This window comes from Zalophus californianus, chromosome 10, assembly GCF_009762305.2.
Source record: "Zalophus californianus isolate mZalCal1 chromosome 10, mZalCal1.pri.v2, whole genome shotgun sequence".
NCBI classification, from domain to species: domain Eukaryota; kingdom Metazoa; phylum Chordata; class Mammalia; order Carnivora; family Otariidae; genus Zalophus; species Zalophus californianus.
In genome coordinates this window covers 32,274,341-32,295,497 of record NC_045604.1, presented here as the reverse complement: position 1 = coordinate 32,295,497, position 21,157 = coordinate 32,274,341, and the positions used below count along the sequence as shown (strand labels likewise).

General features: G+C 35.6%; 1 protein-coding gene across 5 annotated transcripts in view; it reads right to left on the bottom strand.

The window, feature by feature from the left end:
* Positions 1–21,157, bottom strand: part of DENND1B (DENN domain containing 1B) — a 271,874-nt gene that overhangs the window by 210,603 nt on the left and 40,114 nt on the right. The gene's annotated exons all lie outside the window — the stretch shown is intronic.

Sequence of the window (21,157 nt, the reverse complement as noted above, 5' to 3'; positions counted from 1 at the left end):
GCAATCTTTGCCACCAACAATCTAGGAACCAAATAAATATGAAAGGAAGAATGCATGATTTGATCCGTGCATAAATGCAGTTAGTCTCTTATTTTAATAAGAGATGTTACAGTATAGGAAGGAAAATATAAAAATTTTTATTAAGTCAGTAAATTTGGAGTAAGAATATTTAAAATATTATTTGTGCATCACCATCACAAGTATTCCAAATTCATGACTAAGGCTTTTTTAAAATGTAAAGTGAGATAAATTCAGCAATTTTGTTTTTTTCCCCTTTGCAATCAGGTCTTTCACATTTTCCAGCCCTTCAATGAAAACAAGAACTAAAATAACAAAATATTAGTGTGATTCAACTATATTATTAAAAAATGGAAGGCAAACTTTTCAATTTGCATAAATGAATATTTATGAAATTCTGCGGAATTCACAGATGAACCTTTAAAATTATGCATTTGTAAAATCACAGTTCAGAGACTATATACTTTTGAAAGGTAGAATATATATTAGTAAGTAATATGATGGATTATACCTTTCAGTGTTTGATTTACCTGCCTTGCAGAATCAGAATATTATGAATGAGAAAACCAAGGCCAAAACAAGGAGGAGTTTGTGTTAGTTATAAGGCTAGTCAATGGGAGAGACTAGAACTTCCTTAGTTGAGATCTAAAGAGCAGCTATTTTATTTTGTTTATTTGAGAGAGAGCGAGAGAGCGCGCGAGAGCATGCACAAGTCGGGAGAGGAGCAGAGGGAGAGGGCCAAGACTTCCTGCTGAGTGCGGAGCAGGGCTCAATCCCAGGACTCCAAGACCATGACCTGAGACAAAATCAAGAGTAGGACACTTAACCAACTGAGCCACCCCGGCACCCCAAGAGCAGCTATTTTTATTTTTTTAAAAGATTTTAATTATTTATTTGACAGAGACACAGTGAGAGAGGGAACACAAGCAGGGGGAGTGGGAGAGGGAGAAGCAGGCTTCCCGCCAAGTGGGGAGCCCGATGCGGGGCTCGATCCCAGGACCCTGGGATCATGACCTGAGCTAAAGGCAGACGCTTAACGACTGAGCCACCCAGGTGGCCCAAGAGCACTATTTTAAATAATTTCCAGAATCAGTACATTTCTCTGTCCTATTTAAGTTTAACTTATTCCACTCAAAACTCTATGCAGTGCTAAAGAAAGAAGAAAAGTCCCTGCCCTCCAAAGCCCTATAGTACACATGGGGAAAGAGCTCTCTACTTTTTGTGCAAACTATTGTTTTAAACAAGGTATCCTGCGTAAATACTTGGGCACAACTTAAAAATTCACTGGCTTAATAATTTCAAAAAACGTTCTAAATAAAGGAATAGTCATGTCTCTTTAATGTAAATGAGCAAGACTCATTAAGGAAAATGTGTAATATTATTCTTCCACCTATGGAGATACAATGCTGAACTAAAAAAATAAGGTCTCTACGACTTATAGAAAAGAAAGCATCTAAAACATATAATGCGATAAAATTTAATGACTGTCACACTAAACGGACAGGATACTACACAACAACATATGGAAATCTAATCTAATTTAAAGTCACTAAACAAGGGGCACCTGGGTGGCTCAGTCATTAAGTGTCTGCCTTCAGCTCATGGGATCGAGCCCCACATCGGGCTCCCTGCTCCGCGGGAAGCCTGCTTCTCCCTCTCCCACCACCCACCCCCGCTTGTGTCCCCTCTCTTGCTGTGTCTCGCTCTGTCAAATAAATAAATAAAATCTTTAAAGTACACATAAACTAACATGTCAGTTAGGCAAGCAAAGAATGATCTGGGTTCTAATGTGGGCAAGGGAGAACGTTCCAGACTGGAAAAACAATATGCATGATATCTTGGCAGTTAATAGAAAGCACAATGCAATCGAGAAACAGGGGGGAAAATGTAGTATATCCCAAATGTAGAGTAGAAGGGAGAGAATGTCAAGGGATGAAGCTAGAGAGGTAGAGGACAGACTAGAGTTTAAAATGTATTCTGGGTATCACAGAAAGCAATTAAAGCAGATGATGACATAAACCAAATGAGAAAAAACAACTAGAAATGTATAAAGAGTACAGCTAGAGTGTGTGTTGTTATGAAAGTCAAGGGAAGTGGGTATATCTAAAAAATTCTCAAATGTGGCAAAACATTAAGCAAAGTGACTACTAAAAAATGACAACTATATGTAAAGCATAAAGCCATAATAAAATCAGCTTCAGTGGAAGAATGGGAAGCAGAAGGCAGACTTAGGATCATGCAGTGAGAATGAATGAGGAAGGGCAGGCAGAGTGTATGGAGACAACTTCTTTAACCAAGACTTACAAGGAAGAAGGTAAAGGTAGGAGGAAAGATGAAGCTAGATAGATTTGTTTTCTTTTAGTATGGTGCAGACTTGAACATGTTTAAATGATAATACTAATGAGCCAGCAGAGAGCGCAAGAGAAAAGAGAGGCTATCTGAGAAGGCAGGAAGAATGGGATCCTGACCAAGATAGTGAGATGAGCCTTGGAAGGAAGCTGGAGAATGTTTTCCATTGTTACAGGAAAAAGAGAAGATCTGAATCCAAGGAGATTTTAGAAGTGGTGGTGCAAAGGCAAAAGTTTTGTGTAAAAATTGTTAATTCTGTAAAGTAGGAGCAAAGCTCTCTGCTTAAAAGAGAAGTTGCTGGAGGCTGAAGGAGGAAGTGTGACTAACTTTCAGGCACTGTTGAGTACTTGATTTGGTAGGTATTCAACCTAGTGTTTAATGGCAACAATGTGGTATTTCCCCTACTATCATCCAACAGCTTAGGTGGAAGAGATAATTGGAAGATTCAGTCAGGGTTGAGGTTTTTGTCAGTCATGTGTGACAGGAAGAAAATTTAAACAAAAGAGTTGTTATAGATATGAATTGCTGATTTAAAGCTAATAAAATGGAAGTGAGGTGTTTTTTTTCCCCTCTAAAGTCCATTACTACGAAATGTTATACCAAATCATGCTAATGCATTTTAAAACAGCATATTTTCAGTAGAAAATCTACTGCATGTATCTAAAGACCGAAGGACTGAAAAATACGGTAAAATCAATGCATGCAGCATTTGTAATTATGAAATTAGGTGGCTGAAGTTCTGGTCTTACACTAATGAATAAAAATGCTTTCTGTCTCTGATTAGAGGAGGCATTGAAAAAGGTAAAATCAATTTCCCTCCTCTCCTGCCTATAGCCCACTCCTTCCCTCCCAAGTTTACCATTCAAATGTCATTTTCTACAGATGGCTATTATGTGAAAAATATTGAAAAGCATGGAATTAGCTAACTACATTTAAAATTACTTTTTCCAGCTTTATTGATAATTGACATATAACACTGTGTAAGTTTAAGGTGTGTAACTTGATTCAATAAACATATATGTGAAATGTTCATAATAAGGTTAGTTAAGATGACACACACCCTTGCATAATTACTAATTTCTTGTTTTTGCTATGATTATGGTGAGAGCATTAAAGCACTACTCTAATAGCAACTTTCAAGAAGACAATACAGTATTGTTAACTATAGTCACTATAGTTAGTGACCAACATCACCCAACATCTCTCCCTCAGCTCCTGGCAACCATCATTCTACTCTCTTTCTCTGAGTTTCATGTGTTTAGATTCCACATATGAGTGAAATCATACAATATGTCTTTCTCCGACTTATTTCACTTAGCATGATATCCTCAAGACCAATCCATATTACTGTAAATGGCAAGATATTCTTTTTATTTAGAGCTGAATATTTCATTGTGTGTGCATGTGTATGTGTGTGTGTATATACACACATATTTCATTATACACACACACACACCCCACATTTTTGTTAAACATTCATCCACTGATAGACATTTAGGTTGTCTCCATATCTTGACTGTTGTGAATAATGCTGCAATGAACGTGGGAGTGCAGATCTCTCTTCAAGATAATGATTTCATCTTCTTCAGATATATACCCAGAAGTGGGATTGCTGGATCATATCGTAATGCTTCTTTTAATTTTCTGAGAAACTTCCATACTGTTTTCCACAGTGGCTATATTAATTTGCATTTGCACCAACAGTGAACCAGAGTTCCCTTTTCTCCACATCCTTGCCAGCATTTGTTCTTTTTTTTTTAACATGTGTAAGATAATATCCCATTATGGTTTTGATTTGCATTTCCATGATAGTTAGTAATATTGAGCACATTCTCATTTGTTAACCATTGTATCTCTTCTTTGGAAAAATGTCTACTCAAGTCCTCTATTTATTTATTTATTTTTTTAAGATTTTCATTTATTCATTTGAGAGAAAAAGTATGACCAGGGCAGGGGGGAGGGGCAGAGGGAGAGGGAGAAGCAGACTCCTTGCTGAGCCAGGAGCCTGATGCAGGGCTGGATCCCAGGACCCCAAGATCATGACCTGAGCCAAAGGCAGACACTTAACTGACTGAGCCACCAGGGCCACCCCCCTGCCTATTTCTTTTAAATAAATTGTTTTTTTTTATTATTGTATGAGTTCTATGGATGCATATATATTTTGGATATTAACCCCTTACCAGATATATAAGATATATAAGCCAAATACTGTACAATCTCACTCATATGTGGAATCTAAAAACATATATATGGTTTGCAAATATTTTCTCCCATTCTGTAGGTTGTCTTTTCACTTTCTTGTTTCTTTTGTTGTGCAGAAGCTTTTTAGTTTGATGTAGTCCCACTTATTAATTTCTGTACATCTGATGTCATATCCAAAATGTCATTGATAAGACTGATGTCAAGGAGCTTATCATCTATTATTTTCTTCCAAGAGTTTTATGGGTTCAAATGTTTAAGTCCTTAATCCATTTCAAGTAAGTTTTTGAAATTGGTCTAAGACAGGGATCCAACCTCTTTCATTTCCATGGGGATATCCAGTTTTCCCAATACCATTTATTAAAGAGACTGTCCTTTCCACATTGAGTATTCTTGGCTCCCTTGTGAAATATTTGTTGATCATATATGTGTGGATTTATTTCTGGGCTCTGGATTCTGTTCCATTGGTCCACATGTCTGTTTTTTATGCCAGTACCATACTGTTCTGATTACTACAGTTTGTAACACAATTTGAAATATGGAAATGTGATGCCTCCAGTTTTGTTCTTTCACAATGTTTGTTTTTTGTTTGTTTGTTTGTTTGTTTTGGCTATTTGGGGTCTTTTGTGGTTCCATATAAATTTCAGGAATGTTCTTATATTTCTGTGAAAAAAATTCCATTAAATTTTTATAAATATTATATTGAATCTATAAGTGGCTTTGGGTAATATGAACAATATGTTAACAATATTAATTCTTCCAATCCACGACCATGTGATATCTTTCCATTTATTTCTGTGTTCTTCAATTTCTTTCAATGGACCATAGTTTTTTGTTTTTTTTTTAAGATTTATTTATTTTAGAGAGACAAAGAGAGAGAGAGAATGCATGAACAGGAGGAGCAGCAGAGGGGGAAGGAGAGAGAGAATCCCAAGTAGACTCCCCGCTGAACATGGAGCCCAACCCAGGGCTCAATCTCATGACCCTGAGATCATCACCTGAGTTGAAATCAAGAGTGGGACACTTAACTAATTGTGTGATCCAGGCACCACAACGCTTCATAGTTTTCAATGTAGACATCTTTCACTTCTTTGATTAAATTCATTCCTAAGTATTTTACTGTTTTTGATGCTATTATAAATGGGATTGTGTTATTTCCCTTTTCAGACAGCTAATTGTGTGTACAGGAATGCAACTGATTTTTGTATATTGATTTTGCATCTTAAAATGCTACTAAATTTATTTATTCTAAAAATTTTTTTGTTGAGACTTTAGGATTTTCTATATCAAGATCATATCATCAGCAAACAATTTTGCTTCTTTCTTTCCTATTTAGATGCGTTTTATTTCTCTTTCCTACCTAATTGCTCTGGTTAGGACTACCAGTACTATGTTAAATAAGAGTGGTCAGACTGGGCTTCCTTGTCTTGTTCCTTAACTCAGAGGGAAAGCTTTCACCTTTCACCACTGAGTATGATGTTAGCTGTAGGACAGTCACATGTGTACTTTAGTATGCTGAGGTATGTTCTTTCTATCTCTAACTTGTTGAGAATTTTAATCATGAAATATATCAAATTTTATCAAATGCTTTTTCTGATCTATTGAGATGATATGATTTTTGTCTTTCATTCTATTAATGTGATGTATTGCATTTACGGATTTTCACATGTTGAACCATCTTTGAATCCCAGAATAAATCTCACCTGATCATGTTTTTTTTTAACCTTTTTTTTAAATTTCAAGATCTAACTGGCTTTATTAAGTGATTCATGAATCAGGCAGCAACCCATCTAGCAAGTAGAGGAGAGCTCCCTCATATATGATCCTTTTATTGTGCCATTGAATTTGGTTTGCTAGCATTTTGTTGAAAATTTTTGCACCTATATTCATCAGGAATATTGGCCTATAGTTTTCTTTTAGTATCCTTTTCTGGCTTTTGGTATCAGGGTAATACTGGCCTTATTTTAAAATGAGTTTGGTAATGTTCCCTCCTTTTCAGTTTTTTGGAAGAGTATAATAAGAACTGGCATTAACTCTTCTTAAATGTTTAGTAAATTCACCCACAAAGCCATCTGGTCTTAAGCTTTTCTTTGTTGGGAGGCTTTTTATGACTGATTAAATCTCATTACCTATTATTGGTCTGCTCAGATTTTCTATTTCTTCCTGATTCAGACACAGTAGGCTATATGTTTGAATGGTTAAATGCATCCATTTCTTCTAGGCTGTCCAATTACTGATATATAGTTGTTCATGATAAGTCATTTATGATCCTTTGTATTTCTATGGTATCAGTTGTAATGTCTCCTTTTTCATTTATAATTTTATTTATTTAAGTCCTTTCTTTTTTTCTCGGTAAATCCAACTAAAGGCTTGTGAATTTTATTTATCTTTTCAAAAAAATGACTTTTAGTTTTGCTGATCTTTTCTATTGTTTTTCTATTCTCCATTTCACTTTCTGCTCTTTATCTCCTTCTGCTAATTTGCAGCTTCGTTTGTTCATTTTCTAGTTCTTGAGGTATTAAAGCTAAGTTGTTTGAGATATTTACTTTTCCCTAATGTGGGCATTTATTGCTATAAACTTCCTCTTTGCACTGCTCTTACTGTATCCTATGACTTTTGGTATGCTGTTTCCATTTTTGTTTGTTTCAGTTTTTTTTTATTTCCCTTCTGATTTAATTTTTGACATTAGCTGTTCAGCAGTATGTTAATAATTTCCACATATTTTTAAATTTTCCAGTTTTCCTCTTGTTATTGATTTCTAGTTTGATACCACTGTGGTTGCAAAAAATACTTGGTATAATTCATTCTTTTAAATTTACTGAGACTTATTTTGTGGATGAATATACAGTTTATCCTAGAGACTTTCCCTGTGTGCTTGAGAAGAATGTGTATTCTGCTGCTGTTGGATGGAACATTCTGTATATGTCTGCTAAGACCATTTGATCTAAAGTATGGTTCAAGTCCAATGTTACCTTATTGATTTTCTGCCTGGATGATTTATCCATTGTTGAAAGCAGGGTATTAAAGTCCTCTATTACCACATTGATATCTATTACTCCCTTCAGATCTGTTAGTATTTCCTTGATATCTTTACATGTTCTGATGTAGGATGCATATATAAATTTACAATTGTACAGTCTTCACAAACTGACCCCTTTTATCATCATATAATGACCTTCTTTCTCTTGTTACAGCTTTTGACTTAGTCATTTTGTCTGATACAAATATAGCTACCCCTGCTCACTTTTTCCATCACTTCACTTTGAGCTGCAATTAGTCTCTTGTAGACAGTAAATAGTTGGGTCTTGTTTTCTTATCTTTTCAGTCACTGTATGCCTTTGATTGAACAATGTAGTCCACTCACATTTAAAGAAATTATTTATAGGTAAAGACATAATATTGTCATCTTGTTAATTATTATTGGCTGTTCTGTAGTTCCTTTCCTCTTTTCTTGCTATCTTTCTTTGTGATTTTCCACAGTGGTATATTCCCCTCTCTTTATCTTGTATCTACTATAGATTTTTGTTTTGTGGTTACTGAGGCTTACTTGAAAAATTTTACAATCACATACAAAACCTCCACTGTTTTATTCCCCTGACACACACACATTTTGTTTCTGATGTCACACTTTACATCTTTTTTATATTGTGCATCCATTAACAAATTATTGTAGCTATAGCTATTTGTAATACTTTTGTCCTTCAATCTTGATACTAAAGTAGACGGGTCAATATACCACCAACTAGAGTATTAGAGCATTCTGCAGTTGTCAACATACTTGCCTTTAACAGTGTGACTTTCCTTTCATATGTTTTCATAGTCCCTGTTCTTTCATTTCAGCTTGAATAAGTCCTTTCAACATTTCTCATACAGCAGGTATAGCAGTGATGAACTACCTCAGCTTTTATTTGTTTGGAAAAGTATTTCAACCTTCATTTTTGAAGGATGACTTTGCTGAATATGGTATTGCTGTTTGGCAGTCTTTCTTTCAGCATTTTGAATATACCATTCCAGTCTCTCCTGGCCTGCAAGGTCTCTGTTTAGAAATCTGCTGATAGCCTTCATGAGAGAAATATTTTTCTCTTGCTGCTTTTAAAATTCTCTCCTTGTCTTTAATTATGAACAGCTGTATTTTAATATGTCTTGGAGAAGACCTTTTTGACTGAAATTTGGGGGTGACTTATTAACTTCATAATTATTAACTTAATAATTAACTTCTACCCCTTTCTCCCTCACTTCTCCTTCTAGGACTCCCAACTGTACAGAAACTGTTTGTATTAATGGTGTCTTATAATACCTGTAGGCTTTCATCATTCCATTTCATTCTTTTTTTTTTCTTTTTGCTCCTCTGAGTGGTTAATTTCATATTATCTGTCTTCAAGCTCATAGATTCTTTCATATGCTTGGTCTAGCCTGCAGCTGAAGCTCTCTATTGAATTCCTGAGTTAGGTAACTGCATTCTTCAGTTCTGAAATTTGTTTGGTTCTTTTTTAGGTTTCTGTATTTGTTGCACTTCATATTTGTTCTTGTGTTGTTTTCCTGGTATATTTAAATTGTTTATCTGTATTCTCTTACAGTGCTTAAGTATCATCAGAGCAATTATTTTGAATTCTTTATCAGGAAATTCCTGGATTTCAATTTCTTTGGGGCTAGTTACTGGAGATTCACTGTACTCCTTTGATGGAGTCATATTTCCCTGATTCTTCATGATTCTTGTGGCCTTGTATAGGTGTCTACACATTAGAAGAAGCAGTCATTTTTTTCAAGATGTTTTAGACTGACTTCTTTAAGGGAAGATTTTCACCTGCAGGTTGGGGTGTGTTAGGGTGTGCTGTGACTCGAGATCTAGTGGTGTAGGACACCAAGTTTAAGATGTGTAATGGCATCAGGTCTGGGGATATGTGATGGCCTATTCTGCTGAGGCCACTGGAGTCCACAGCATCTCCAACCACATGGTCTTTCACAAGGACTGCAGGGTATCCACTGAGGGTGCAAAGGCTGTGAGGGTCCTCAACAGTGCCTCCAGGTCCAGTGGCTAAGGGCCAGAACAAGCAGCAGTAGCAGCCAGTGCCAGTGATGTGCTCTCAGCATGTACTATCTTACACCACTGGTGGCTCCTCGTGTTTCACCATGAGTGCATGGCAGTGGAGGCCAGTGATGGGGATCCAGCCAGAGGCATACAGGTGCACAGCTGGAGGGGCTAGCTCCAGTTGAGCAGAGTGGTGAGGGCAGTGACATAATTCAAGCCCACAATCATCTGTGGGGGACCTGGCTGTCAACATGCTCTCCCATGGCCACACATGTCTTCCTCTAGGCATGCACGTAGCAGTGGAGGCTGGTAATAGGTGTCAGACTGGTGCCATGGAAGTACACAGCTGGAAGAGCTAACTCTGAGTACTTGCACAGTTGTGGGAGTCAGCCATGGGGGTTCTAGGATGGTGTACTGCATCATATAGCTGTAGTAGTATGGGCTGCTGCCAGTGTGATTCCTAGGCTCACAACAGGGGAAGGGAGGGTTAGGGGAAGCAGAGAGGAACTTAGGCAGCTGGTGTCACTGAACCCAAATATTTGTGAGGTAAAAACCAATAAAATTCACAGAGCAGGTAAACTGGGAACCATAGTTGCTCCCACTGTGTGACTGATACTGGTAGCACACTTTTCCTCTTTGTTCCTAGCCATCTCTATATATCTCAACTTTGCTAGTCTCTGAGTGGGGTGAAATTGAAGCAGGGCCTTAATGTGGTGCCCCAAAGGTGGGGAAACTCATCCCACTATCCCTTCTCTGCAAGGGAAACTCTTTCTAGATGGAGAGTTCCCTCTTGGCACTGAGCAATGTCAGTTTGGGAATGAAATGATGCAGGCATAATAAAGCTGTTCTTTCCTCAGTGTAGTTATTCTCAAGTTTTTTGTTACAGTGTATTGCTAAAGTTTCTTAAGTGGATTCCAGGGCTCTTCCAGAACTTTTTTTTTTTTTAAGGTCTTTTGCATTGTTTTCTTTCTTTTTTTTTTTTTTAAGATTTTATTTACTTATTTGACAGAGAGAGACAAGCCAGAGAGGGAACACAAGCAGGGGGAGTGGGAGAGGGAGAAGCAGGCTTCCCGCAGGGCAGGGAGCCTGATGTGGGCCAGGACCCTGGGATCATGACCCAAGCTGAAGGCAGACGCCCAATGACTGAGCCACCCAGAACCGTTTTTGTTTGTGGCTAGCTGTCTAATTGTTAATCTTTGTTGGAGGATGGAGGCTGGGGTCCCTGATTCAGCCATCTTGTGCTAATGCCACATCCCTTAAGTTTTAATTATCACTACCTCTACCAAAATAGTTTTCAAATTCCACTAATTACTGTAATTTTATATCTAGTCTGACCACAATAAAAGTATTTTAAAAAGCAATTCATTCCCTCATTTAGGGCCACACATGACCTTGGTGAAACCAGAGATCCAGAAAACCAATATCCTGCCATTTTTCCTTGTCATGCACTCCAGCAAAACACAGATTCATAGCACTGGTGGAAAGATGTCACTTCCAACACGATATCTAATCATCTCTCCCAACCTACTCCCCCAAAAAACAGTAATCATAGGTTGCATAACATTACATATTTTAAGACTACTAGCAATAGTGAAAGTAAAAACAAATTCATTGCTGAAAAATGTCAAATTCAGACTACATTTAATCTTACTAAAACATACACTGTAAGGTATTTTTACAAATTATTTTGAAGTTAACGTGTAGTGATAATACAGAATTTTAGCAACTTCTTAAAGGTCTATTTCAGTAGTTCTCAAACTTTAGCATGTAAAACAAATGTATAGAGAGCTTGTTAAGACATAGATCTCTGGGTCCCACTTCCAGAACTTCTAAGTCAATAGGTCAAAGGTGTGTCTGAGAAAATGCATTTCTAACAAGTTTCCAAGTGATACCGACGTTATTGATTTAAGGACTAAACCTTGAGAACTAAAAGCACAGACCATGTATCTCTCACAACAATTAGCATTATGTATCACATGTTAAAGAATTTAATATTTGTTGGCTGGAAATATTCTTTAAAATATGGCAATGAATAATTCAGAATATCCCTTATTATATATATTTTTTGTATGGCAACAGGCATATCTTCAGAGGGCTAGGAAGAAACATCAACCATGACAGTTATAGCAGGAGATAATTTTTGCAAGAAAAGTGTTACTAAATTTTTAAAAAGCATTTTTGTTTAAAAAATCATTTCTCTGCTAATTATTATTAATACTATAATTCTACTTTTATAGAACAATGGAAATCATTTTATTTCAAAATTAAGTGTTTTATGACATTGGAACTCTAAGGTTTAAGGAACAATGATGGGGAACGATAGCTATACATATACACGTATATATATGAAGATATATAGTCTATTATTCCCTTTATCCTTTATTCCCTTTATCCCTAGGTATATCCCATGCCATACACATAAACACTGGTAGTCCTTATCTAAACAAGATGTATGTCTTTTTGTACCTTACTAAGATATCTGTGAGAAAATACTTCTTGTGCTTTCTTACAGTGCTTTCTTTCATAGAATTTAAGCAATTAGTTCCAATCTGAGTAACGGAAAGCATGAATGCCAGTATCTATGAATGTAAAAACTAATTTAAGGCCTCTGTTTTGTTTTTATCCCCCCTTTTGGAATTTTCAAAGAGAGGTTCATTGTGGATGAATAGAATCACAGAGTTTTCTGAATGGGAGAGGACCTTAAAGGTTCTTTTTTACCACTCCATAGTCAGGAAGTTATATTGTATCCCATGTCTGAAGCTCGTAACTATTGAAGCCAAGACTAGAATCCAGATACCCTTGTTTCTAATATGACATCCTTTCTAAAATATGCTAGTGCATATGAAAGCACACTATAAAGAAGCCAAATTTTTTTCTACTCTGTTGATCTTTAATTGTATTGTTCACTGAGTAGACAGCAGTTTAAGGCACATTCAAAAGTTTAGAAAATTTCCTTACTATCTATAGGAAGATATTATCAGCAAACTAAATATTTAAGGTTTTTTTTTGTAAAATAATGGCCTAAATCCTACTGATTTCCTCCAAACAATACCTGGAAATTTCTGTGTGAAGAAATTAGGAAAGGACATTAATTACTAATAGATCCAAATCAATTCCCTCTCATTCTAGAACTAAAGTCATTCTTCACTTGATCATTGGAGTTTCGTTTACATATACAAAAACCTTAAGGAAATGAAATTCTTATTTGAAGATGTTTTATTTTATAACCAGTTACAAACATAGCACAGATCACACTTCTATTTGTGGCCTTACATAATGTACATATTTAAATTAAAAGTACCCAATTTTGGAAATTTGTCAATATGTTCACCCTCTTAAAAATGTATAAGCTATGGTACAAAAAAAAAAAAAAACACCTAATCTAATGATCCCACTGTGTTTATCTTCATTCTGAAGAATTATCTATATAATCAAACAATTCCTACCATAAAATTATTTTGGTGCTTTTGAAACTCAAACCAGAGAAGCAATTTAATTGATAATTCTAGCCTTTCCAAATGTTTCTTCCCAGAATGACCTAGAATTAGCATCACAACTGAAAACAATGAAGCTCTAATTACTCATACATAAGTGAATTCTAGCTAAGGTAATGAAAATGGAGCGTCAAAGAATCTTAAGAAAATAGAATCCATAGCAGGTTAGATATATCATTTTGCTACTTCCATTCCTTTTAAATAAGACCTATTATAATAAAATGAAAACCCTCATCAATCACCTGATAGAGTAATTCCAAACTTAACCAAACAGGGCTAATGGGTGAGAATTGAATTGAAAACACCTTGACAAAGAAAGCAATTTCTTTTCTTCGCACTCCTCTGAAGCTGTGGGTGATCATGGTAATCGAACCATCAACAGTGAGGGGCCATCTGTCCCAAGGGCCCTTCATGAGAGTTAAAAAAAAAAATCAACAACAAAAAGGGAAAGAAATGCTGTACCACAGATGTTCAATCCTGATTAATCTATGACAAGGAACTTACAACTGAGAATCAATGTTTTGACGTTTTTCAGATACTGATCATTTAAAACCAACACAAAAGTTTTCATAAGAACACGGGGCGGGGGGGGAGTTAACAGGTTGCTTATAGAAAAATAATCTTTCATACAAAATTTCAAATACCTTTTAGACAGCTGAGATGTTCATCATATCCCAAAGCAATAGCTTTCATTATGATTCCCTTAAAGAGGAGAGTAGGCAAGAGACCATATTTTGCTAGCTCTCAGACTAGCATTTGACTTTTATTTTTTATATATTCTTTCTACAAGCATATAATTAAATAAAAAGAAAACATGTTTATATTCACAGTACTCATATTTAACTCTTTGAACTAAAATTGATTTTCAGGAAATACAGCATTAACATGAAACCTCAGTAAAATTAATTGATCCTCATAAAGCAGTTCCACTGTATTTATAACATTTAAAATAATTTGCATATTATAGCAAAAAAGTAATTATAAGCAGAAGTGCAAACCAGGTCAAAGTTTTTCTTGTTTGATATAGAGTCTTAAGTATAGTAGATTCCTGGCACTCTTGGATATAACAGACACATTTTCAATCCTTTGGGAAAAAAAGCCAAAGATGATGAATACAATGTACTAGCTATAAAAATGACTCAGTTTACTAAAATGAAAACCTGGGTGAGCTATATGAAGAATAACTACTAAAAACATTTAAAAACTAATTTTAAAATGAAAAATAAAATTAAAAGACAAAATACCAAAGAACCACTTTAAATCGGGCCATCTAGTTTTTCAAAATACCTACAAGTTATGATCAAATACAGAAGAAATGTAATTTAAGACTCAAACAAATAAATTCACTATGGGACTTAACTATAAATGCAATAACTGCTTATCATAATTATCTTTGTATCTTCAGAGCCTAAAAATGAATTCTGTGGTACCAGAGAGATCCTCGGGCAAGCAGATCTGCCCTCTAGAAGGAGAAACAGTGAGCCCAGGTCATGCCAAAGATGAGTTTGCAATTCAGTACTATAGAAAATCTATAAACCATCAGAAACAAACAACAGAATTAGATCACCTCTCCCTCAAAGGCTTAAGATATTAAAGTTATCTGAAACGGCAATTATACTAAGAATGTTTAAAATGGTTAAAGAATAAAATAAAGATCAAAAACATTAGCAAAGAGTGAGATATTTTTTTAAAAAAGACAAATTTTGAAAATGATTAGAACTTTAAGAAATAAAAAATATACAATCTATTAAAGTAAAAGCTCAATAGATGGAATAAACAGATTATATACAGCTGAAGACAGGAACAGTGAACTTAATCAGACATAAAAGTTATTAAACAGAATGAGGCACAGAGAGAACCCCCCACAAATGAGAAATAAAAGAGAGGTTCAGAAAATTGAAGACTAGAATGGTAAGTCTATTTAGAGTTCTAAAAAATCAGACCTAAGAGACTGAAGTGTAAAAAACAAGGGAAGGATGGAGATAGTATCAGAAGAAATAATGACTAAATTTTCCAAAAGCAGTGAAAGACATAAATCTTCAGAATTAGAAATTACAACAAACCTAAACAAGATCTCAAGAAAGACACATCTAGAGGCATTAGAATGAAGTTACAGAATAAAAAATTACATAGATACCTTTAAAAGCATCCTAGAGAAAAAGAGGTAACTCCAAATCTATCTACCTACCTACCTATCTATCTAAAGTTATACTGACAGCAGACTTCTCATTAGCAGCAATGGAATCTAGAAGACAGTGGAATAATATATTTGAAACTTTTGGAAAAAGTATATTTATCTTTGAAGTGAAGAACTGTATACACAGGAATTGTGAGCAAAACAAGATATTTTTAGAAAGAGAAAACGATTTTTCTCTTTTCTCAAATAAATCCTTGCCAAAGAAAGAAAGATGATAGTATTGGAAAGAAAGGATAATTCTCAAAAAAAAAAATGTGTAATGCAAGAAATATGTTTCATGTATAGATATGAAACATATATATATATATATACACATACACACACATAGAATAATATCTACTGAAGCACTGTTTACAACTAACAAGTTCCTGGAAATAACCTATATGCCCATTAGTATGGTAATGGTTATATCATAATTATTCTATGAAATACTATACAGTCCTGAAAAAGACTAAAGCCTTGGGAAAAAAATGTATTTGTTTGTATGAAAAAACCCCTGAAATATAGTGTTAAATAAAAACAAGTAGGCAAGATGAGGTCAAGAAGATAGAGGGAGCAGGCAGAACATGAGGGCCTTGTAAGTCATAAAAAGGAACTTGGCTTTTAGTCTAAGAAACAGAACCACATGAGAATTTGACTAGAGAAGTCAAATGCTCTGATGTATTTTATCAGGATCACCTGGCTGCTGTGTTAGTATAAAGTGAAAGACAACAAAATAATGAAGCTAGTTATAAGGCTACTGCAATAACACAGGTAACATATAAAATGAACCTCCTGGTAAAAGAACTTAGATCTTATGTAATATTAAGATCAGGATTCAGACATATTAGGACAATTTGAAAACAGAAGGGAAGGAAGCAGATAAAATAAAACTTATAAGAAGATCTACCCTCCTGGTAATAGGGCCTAAGAGCTAAAGAGAAAGTCTTCCAATAGATTATAGTAGACATTTTATGAAACTGACCTGACCCAGTGATCCTGGTGTCTTGTCGGCATTCCGGGGAAGGAAAGAACAGTATTTTATAGGAACTAAATGAGCCCTAGTTCAGCAGAACTTTAACAGAGATGATGAGAAGCCACCTCCTTACCCAGTTTGCAGAACTTCGATCCACACTGTGACTACTCAAGTGACATATAAAGTGTAAAGAGCTATGACTGGCTACACTGTCATGAATGAGAGTCCTGAAGCCAAAACCAGCAATAATGAAACGAGCAGCCCAGGATAAGACAGTCAGCACCAATCAGTGTCATGCGCATCGTTCTAGTGGAGCACTAAAAGAAGGTCTAGAGAAATCATTTCATCAGTGACACAATCATTGCAGTGAGACATCAAGAGCAAAGGAAGAAGCACAGCATGTGAGGCAGGCAAGCAATTCCTCAAGATCTATGAGATACCTCTGCTGCATCTACAGAAATATTAAAAAAAAAATGATTACTTCAAAATGGGACAGAAACCTAGAAGGAACTCCAGTGAGGGTTATTAAGCAGTCAACATGTGAGTCTAAATATCAATGTCATGTCATCTGTACCCTCAAGCTAAAGAAGGCTAAGGATCTAAGGACTTCTGGGTAACACCTTCAAAACATCCACAGTAAAAATTAACAAACTTGTTCATGAAAAAGCATAATGATAAGCAAAATGGGCATAAATCCAGATACTGCATTTCAGTTCTCAATTACAAGAGAAAAACTTTTATGTCTATTTTGCTACATATGAAAGAACATCTTCCCTGGTGGTACCCAGAATTTCCTTGAATTTCCTTAATAATGGGTACATATCATTAACCTCTGAGGTCAATATTATGATTGGTAAACATAACACTGACATGGGCAACAGGAGACACTTCCTGGAAGGGGCAAAAAGCTATTAGCCTGAACTTGCTCACAAATAATTAAGTCCTAGAGTAATTTTCACCCACTTTTTAAAAAACATACAATTCAAAAGACTTTGCCACATATTTTGAATAGAACCAGTGATCTATTTGGGGCGTCTATTGGGTTGGATTCTAAGTAGACTGCAGGAGCAAGCAATTTCACAGGGATCATTTATCATCTGAGATTACAAATAAATGTGTATAGAAGATGCAGTTATTTATGAGAAATGAAAAATACCACATGTTGTAGATCATAGGCTAGGATGGTCTCAAGAGGACTTGTCTCCTCTCCCTGAATGTCAGGCCCCTTTATGTTCCACTAAAACAGGTACATCTATTTATATTCCGCACATACACAGGAACTGCTCCAAGTCTCCTAGTTCCCTTCCTAAAGGGTCCAGTAACCTAATGGTTGAAAGTTCTTCCCAATATTCAACTAAAACTCTTATAAGACAATTTAAATCTTTTCTCTGTTGTGGAAAAGTTGGGGAAAAAGTAGATCATCCCCACATATAATTTTTTAAAAGATTTTATTTATTTATTTAGAGAAAGAGAGAACATAAGCAGGGGGATCGGCAGGAAGAGGGAGAAGCAGGCTCCTCGCTGAGTAAGGAGCCCAATGTGGGGCTCGATCCCAGGACGCTGGGATCATGACCTGAGCCGAAGGCAGATGCTTAACTGACTGAGCCACCCAGGCACCCCTTCCCACATATAATTTAAAACAAAACTTCAAAACCTTTACTAAAACTCTGTTTCCCATTCATCACAAATTATTTCTTCTATATAAATAGAAGGGTTCTCAATCCTTTCTGCTCATTAGAATTACCTAAGAAATATCAACTACCCCCCCTCAAAAAAATGACATCTTTGGCCACATTCCAGACCATCCTAGATGTCTGCAAGTTTTTAAAACTCCTCAGGTGATTCTAATGTGCAGGAGGGGCTGAGAGTCACTGCCCCAATGTTTCTGTAAAGAAATTTTTCTGCCCAAGCCTTTTAAAAACCTTCAGACTTTTTCAAGGTTCAAATATTGTTTCAAACACTGGACTCAGACTATATTGTATAATGCCATATATAAAATATAGGTGCTTTATAGAGTTGCTCAGAAGCATCAATAAGGTAAAATTCTATACTCATGCCCAATTCTTCCAATGACTTCATTGCACCAACACCTTAAACTAGTATCTAACATTGAATCCTATCCATCTCACTCTATTAACAGAACCCAGTCACTGAAGCTTTTTCAAAATCTCTGAATCAGCCTTAATGTGCCTTCTTCATCCTCTACGTCTAATCAACCTCCTAATCATGTTAGTTCTTGCTTTGAAATGTAGCTCTCACCCAACCGCCTCTTCCATATCCACTCTTACCACCTAACCAGTCTTCCTGCCACTCAGCCCTTCTCAACACACGGCCACTAAATTCATCTTCTTAAAAACAGTGTTTTGATTATGTCTCCCTCCACAGAAAAATGTTCAGTGGCTCCCCACTGCTTACGCTAACAAAATTCAAGTCTTTAAACTATGTAAGCATTTTAGTCCCCAAGTAAAATATCCCAATTTTAACCCAATAAATAATTCCACCTATTAAGATTACTCAGTGTAGCAAAATTCTGCACTTCATACCCAATTACATCCTACCTATCCATGAGAATTTCCCACCGCACTCCAATACAAATTTTCTACTCATTTCGGACCTCCTGTCTTTCATATAAAGTTTATTCCCAAATCCAAGCATTTACTCATGCCCTAACATAAACTATACCCCTTTCTTGAAATCCTATGTTCTCTTTTCCTCATCTTCCCAAATTCTACACATTAGTCTGGACCCAGGCTATGAGGCCTTCCCAAAACACTGCAACCACAAAGACGACCCCTCTTCCATGCAACATGTATCATTTGAACCAGTTACTCTGAAATATACCACTTTACACTACTGCTTACCTATTTTATTTGTGTCTCCTCATTTAAATAAAGCTCCTGAAGGCAAAAATCATGTTTTATATTCTTAATGTGTACTTCACAAAAGTAGCTTTTTCAGCTTTTAATTGAATTTTTCATTCGCTCCACTCAATGAACATATATAATGCACATAACATTTTTGCCTATCATACCAATTTCTTCAGAGTAAATTTTGTGAATTTGCTTATTTTAATTTTGAGGAGAGCCAGTCTATAATTTAAGTCTCATTAATTCTTACTGAAAGGTAATGTAATGAATCAAGTATCTGTGCCAAACAATGTTTCAATGTAGCATAAAGCCAAAAAAATTAAAATTTTCTTTAAAATTTGAGATAGAGTCAAAGTATGGTTATGCATTCATTATACAAATATATTCCCTCTTTATGGACAGAAAAGGGAAAAATGGTATTTCAAGGTTAAATGCCTACAGGAGATAGACAGGTGATATAAATGAGTGAGCCTATGGGAGACGATAGGAAATGGAGGGACACGTAGTAAAAGACAGATCCCATGCTCCTTCTCAAGACAGCCAGTTCCAGCCCTGTGGAATGTATGCCCAGAGTGGACAGATTCTCTTGATTTTTCAAGAAAAGCCAGAATTTTCAAGAAGAAAAATTACCTAATTATTAAATTAGGAAAAATAGTTGAACATTTCATAAATACTGTATGAGGCAAATGTGAGTCAGGGGGCCATTAGTTTTTAACCTCTGTCTTATTATTTGAGGTCCAAATTAGAAAAGGAAAAAGTTCTTGAAGGTTGATCAGATGTTTAAAGTAAACAACTTCTTGGAAATTTTGTCATCTGTTCTGGTGGCTTTTAGAATCAAGATGGTTCTTGTTTAGCTAAGTTCATTTAGGTGTGTCACACTAAATGCAACAGAACCCCTTCTAATTTTGCTGAATCTCAGGTAACATTTTAAAATAAATGAAATAAATGAAAATGGACAGTATTAACAAACCAGTTCCTTGAACTTAAGAACCACACTCTTCTTTTTCTAAACAAGTCGGATACAGGTTGTTTAATCATAATTGGCACATATATACATGACAGAAATGTTAACATTTTTGAGATGTCTGAATTTTATAGCATACTAGCAAAAGAAAACAGTCTCAAAACAGAATAGAGTCTACCACTCTAAAAAGTAGCTTACTAACGGTCACAAATGTTGATATTATCATATGACAACTCCATAATGCAACATAAAGATAACTGAAATCTCAACAGGTATGAGCCACAGCAGAGTTCTGAAAAACAGCAAATACTACTTTATCCTGGTAACTTCTTGAAAGTATTCATGTCACAACTTGGAAGAAATAATAACAAAACTAGACAAAGGATTAAAACAGATTAATAAAGGAATCAGAAAGAGAAGAAGTCTGTCACTGGGAAGAACAAACAGAATTACACATTTAGAAAAATAGAAACTATATGAGGAAGAAAAGACAAATTGGAAGAAAAAAGTAAACTTGAAATCCATGAGACACAGATAAAAAATACCCTTATATTTATTTGTGTATTTTAACACCAGGTTTTCCTCTGAGAAAGTAAGCAATTCATTCCTGTTTAGGTTATTCCACAAGAAGTACTAGGGAAGTAAAATAATAAAAGAGTTGGGGGACTGCTGTCTGAATATTAAAACTTTAGGCAATATGTAATTACACCTGTGAATTTTTAAAGAAGTACAGCAAGTAGTTTAGAGGCCAGGTGTTTAAGCTCTGGAGTTAAGACTGCACACAGACGTGCCACACACTGCCACTCGCTAGCTATGCATGACCTTGCCCAAGATACTTAACACACTGTGCCTCAGTTGTCTCCTTGGTAAAGCAGTGACAATAATAGTAGCCACCTTGTGGGATGCTGTTAGAATGAGTGGAGATTATATGCATGTATGCATACACTGCTTACAACAGTGCCTAGCACAGAAAAAGTCTTAGATTGATATTAAATATCATTAGTACTCATTATTGATGGCAAGAGGGAAAACACTGAGATATGGATGCAGAAATGTGGCCATGAGAATGAAGATGATGTATTAAC